This window comes from Arachis ipaensis, chromosome B09 (genome assembly GCF_000816755.2).
Source record: "Arachis ipaensis cultivar K30076 chromosome B09, Araip1.1, whole genome shotgun sequence".
In the NCBI taxonomy this organism is placed as follows: domain Eukaryota; kingdom Viridiplantae; phylum Streptophyta; class Magnoliopsida; order Fabales; family Fabaceae; genus Arachis; species Arachis ipaensis.
In genome coordinates this window covers 132294054-132299125 of record NC_029793.2, presented here as the reverse complement: position 1 = coordinate 132299125, position 5072 = coordinate 132294054, and the positions used below count along the sequence as shown (strand labels likewise).

General features: G+C 33.3%; 1 protein-coding gene across 1 annotated transcript in view; it reads right to left on the bottom strand.

The window, feature by feature from the left end:
• Positions 1–1414, bottom strand: part of LOC107618067 — a 10457-nt gene extending 9043 nt beyond the window's left edge. The window contains exon 1 of the transcript XR_002353330.1: positions 1309–1414. The gene's annotated coding sequence lies outside the window, so the exon portion shown is untranslated. The remainder of the gene's footprint in view (positions 1–1308) is intronic.

Below are 5072 nucleotides of genomic sequence, written 5' to 3'. Positions count from 1 at the left end.
ATGACTATGACTCGAATACTTTATTTTTTGGAGTACACTATTGTTTGATGATTTTTTATTTTTAAATACTTAAATATAAAAAAAAGACTAGAAAAGATGTGCTTAAATAAAAGTACTTAGGTTAAATTACCATGTTTGTCTCTATCATTTAACAAAATTACACTTAATTTTTTACCATTTAAAAATTTTTTATTGATTCTCTACATTTTTTTAATTTTATAATTAAATCTTATTATGCCAAAAATACTTGAGTTATCAGAATAGTTTTTTCAAATTGAAAATACTCAAACTTACAGGCCAAGTTCCTAAACATTAATATATTCTCATTCTCAGAATCTTTAGTTAATTTTAACTTTCTTTACGCATAAGGATCTAATTATAAAATTCAAAATGATACAGAAAACTAATTAAAAACTTTTAAATCTTTTCTCTGATTGCCTAAGTCCTTGACCACTTCCCTGAAATCATGTACAAGAGGTCATTTCGTAGTGGACTGATTAAATTTTTTAGCATATCTTGCACATCTTGCAGTCCTGGGTCGTTATCGCCTTTCCCCTGGGATGGGTTCTTTCTCTATTAAGAGAGTCCCGGTGTAAACTCCTCTACTATCTTACTGCAGCGGATTCCCAAGAAGCCAATTCTCTTTAGGGGTGGGGGTGGGGGTGAAGGGGGGTTTACATACAAACGAGGCAAAGTGGTTTATGATTGAATCTCAGAGGCATTCTTATTATTTGGTAGATTCAAGTCCATGGCCGACTTAATTACAAATTTGGTAAAACAGAATAGTAGAGTAATTTAACAGTCAAACTATCTATCAATTATTGCCTATAGTCCTTCCATGAAGGACAGCTTCATGAGTGGTCACCATTCTAAATCATATAATTTCAAGACTAAAACTAGCTAACTTATGATGCAATATTTGCCACAATGCAATAGAACCTTTCCGATTTAATCATAGGAAGACACTAAAAGATATACACTGAGGCAACATTAAATGTAGCTTAGGTTTATGTTATGTGATGATGTGGTAACTAATCAACACAAGACCGTCCATAAGCACACTAATACTAATTAAACAAATAAAAACCATAGAATAATGGAAATCAATGAATAGAGAATGTTCATGATTTTGTACAAGGTCCTCGAGCTATGAACAACACGCAAGAGAATGTGAATGAAGAAGATGAAATGAGATTTTGCACATATTTTGAACTCACAGACTACGAAATAGAGCACTAGAGAATCTTCGAAATGTGTAGAAATATAAACAATAACATCACATAACAGTGAAAAGGAAGAAATGAGTACCTTGGATTTGAAATGAAACTGAGGTTGAGAGATGAGAGGTAGTGGCGAGAAAAGACTTTAAATAAACGGTGGTGGTAGGGGTTAGGGTTTTGCAAATTTTGTAGATTGGGGACTAGGCTTCTTGAACCAGGACTTTTCAAACAAAACTTTTTTGAATAAAATGAAATTTGGGCGAGGTACAAATTTCCTATGGGCTAGACCAAAATCTTTCGTGAGTAACATCAGCTTTATATTTGGCACAGATGGATGAGGGTCTGTGTCCCTTAACCATCTCTCCCGGGTTCGATACTCACTGGAGGATGGGAATGGAGTTTGCTTGCTTGGGAGGGTCGCCCACTTTGTGTGCCTCTGCAGTACCCGAGGGATTAGTCATTGGGCTTCCGGCCTGATGGATACCCTGGTACACACCAAAAATATAGATATATATTAAATAACATTTAAACCAATTTGGGTTGGTCGAGTGGTCAGCTCACTCGTCCGCTTAAACAAGTGTTGTAAGTTTGATGTTGTGTTGCTATCAAATTTGTGCTAAAAAATTTTATAATTAATATTTATCATAGAACTACATTCACACATTATACTATACATATGTATTAATTATAGTATACACAAAGAAGTTTATTCTACTAATTACTTCACCACCACTATCAATTTGCACAAAATATAAGATAAAGTTTATTATTTATAGGTCTTAATCTTAATTATTTTAAAATTAATATAATTTTACATAAAAATAAATTTTATTTTAATGCAAAATTTAACTGCAATATACTTATGTTTGATCATAACTTGAACAGAGTGATAATTGTAATAGAAGATGTACTCATTATTGGTACCATGGAACAAAATATTTTCATTAAATCTGTCCTACATCAGGAGCATAAGCATGAGCAGTAAGCATTTGCCAATAGAAAGAGTCCAACACCTATGTAATTATTAGTTAAAAATTTGTGCAAGATGTTGAGATGCATTTTATTCATTTGTTGAACGATAAGAGTTGCAATTTTCTATTAACTTTTCTCCTTAAAGAATATGAACATGTCTCTTTTCTGTGGAGTTGTTCTTTTTCATCTTGTAATCATATTTGTTTATTACTGTATTGGAACAGCATATGTGCTGTGTGGAAAAAATAAACCTACTAAGATATGTTGACAAAGCTTTGTGGTTTGGTAGTAAAATTTCGATGGAAGATTAAAATCTTGTATATTTTATTGTACTTTTTTAGATGTATATTTTAATATTCAATTCTTTTTGTCTCTTAGGAAAGAATTTTTGATTGGGAGCTCCTCACATAAAAATATTTAAAAAATATTTTTTTAAAGATATTTTTTAATAATTAAAATTTAATACATATAATCGATTAAACTGTGTTATTTTTGTTAAAATAATAGTTGTAATTTTGCAAAGTAATCTTACAGTCAGATAAAAAGATTTTTTCTGGATAACATATTCATGCCTTTCTCACTCATATGACATAATTTCTTATGCCATAAATCAGTTTCATCAACAAAGTCAGCAGCATTAACAACATCTTTCACAATCTTTGCTTGAGTTAAATAAAGAGTAGAGTGTCATGTACCTCTAGCAACAACCATAGAACCTTTGGTGAGCTTCCAACTATCACGGGAGAATGAGCTATCCAAGTCTTCATCACACAACTTACCAATAGAAAGTAAGTTCAACCGAATATTTGGAACATGCTTCACACGCTTCAAGTCAACTTGGTACCGTTGGAGGTTTCTAAGCAAACATGTCCAACACCGGCACATTTTGCAACACCTTGATGAGCCATTTTCACATCAGCAAAATCACCAGGAGTATAAGATGTAAACAAATCCCTCCTAGATGTAACATGAATAGAAGCACCGCTATCAATCACCCAACTAGTGCTATTATTATTATCAACAAGGTTAATAGATTCAAACTCCTCAACAAGAAGAAAATCATCATGAGTTACATTAACCTTGTCTTTATTACTACCATCATCTTTATTTGTGCTCTTGTCTTTACTTGCCTTGGCTTTCTCTTTCTTTAACTGCCAACAAAATTTCTTCACATGTCCCTTTTGACCACAATGATGACACTCAGTATTCTTACACTTTTCTCGAGACTTGCTTCTGCTTTGATCTCTACTTTTAGGACCTCGACTTTTGTTTCTCCCCCTAGACTCAGAAACAAGAACATCTGAATGTGTAGTCGATGTACCTTGTGACTTTCTTCTCATCTCTTCATTCAAAATACTACTCTTGACAAGATCTATAGAGATTACACCATCAAGAGCAGAATTGGATAATGACATTTTGAGAATTTTCCACGAGTCTGGTAAGGAGCCAAGAAGTAACAATCCTTGAATCTCTTCATCAAACTTGATACCTATGGAAGATAACTGATTCATAATTTCTTGAAAATTATTCAAGTGATCTGTCATTGATGTCCCATCTGTATACTTCAAAGCCAACAACTGCTTGATCAAAAATACCTTGTTATTCCCAGTTTTTCGAGCATACAACTATTCAAGTTTAATCCAAAGGGTCCGAGCATGTGTCTCTCCAATAATATAGTTCAACACATTATCGTCAACCCGCTACCTAATATATCCACAAACTTGTCTATGTAACAAAAGTCCAATCATCATCAGATTTATCATTAGGCTTCTCTGTACCAAAAATTGGTTGATGAAAATTTTTGACATAAAGCAAATATTTCATTTTTGACTTTCATAAATCATAATTAGGACCATTAAGAGTGATCATCCTACTAGTATTAGTATTAGCTTCCATTGTTCACAGAATCACAAGCCCAGAAAAATACCAACTAGCTCTGATGCCAGTATGAAAGAGCCTAGCAGCGGAAACAATACAAATATCCAACACAAGAACAATATGGAAGCACTCACAACACAATATGGCAGCAACTATAACAAGCAAATATAGCAAGTAAAGCAATAACAAGAACACACCGAGATTTTAACGTGGAAAACCCCTCAATGTGAGAGGTAAAAACCACAGGTCGTCCAGACCAATGAAATAGCTCCACTATAATCAAATGAGGTACAAGAGAGTCTCAAAGAAAGTACAAAAGCATGCATATAACTAGCCAAAACATCAAAGCACCAAAATTTATAAATGAGAAGCAAGAAGATGAAAAATACCCTAAAAAATAGAGCTGCTGTCGAAGCCATTTTCTCCCTTTGCAGACTACTAATTAAAATCTTCACCGTTTAGAATAAAGAACAAGATAATAAAAATCTGCAGTCCAAATTTCACGTTGATCCAACAGTGAAAGAATGAGAAAATGTCGTTCAACGATTGCTGCTCTGTGTAAAAATGGGAAACCTATTTTCTCTCTTGTGAAGCCGATTTCTCTCACTGAGGACTCCAAATCAACATCTCAACCGTCCAGAATGTAAAACAAGATGAGTGAAATACACAGTTTAAATTTCAAGCCGATCCAACGGTGAATGAATGAGAAACTGCCATTTGAAATTTACTACTTTGCATAAAAACAGGAATCCTGTTTTTTCCTCTTCTCTCTCACTTGGTGGCTATTCTCTCTCTCTCAAAAGACCTCAAAATCTGATTAGGGTTGTGGCACAATGAGTGCAAAGAGATACCCTCAAAAAGTTGGGCTTGGGTCTCACAAAGGAGAGAAAAAACCAACAAAAGTAACTATAATATCCTTATTATAAAAAATAACTATAATATCTCTATCATATATATATATATGGATTTGGATCCTCTAAAGTTTGAATTTCACTTTAGAGA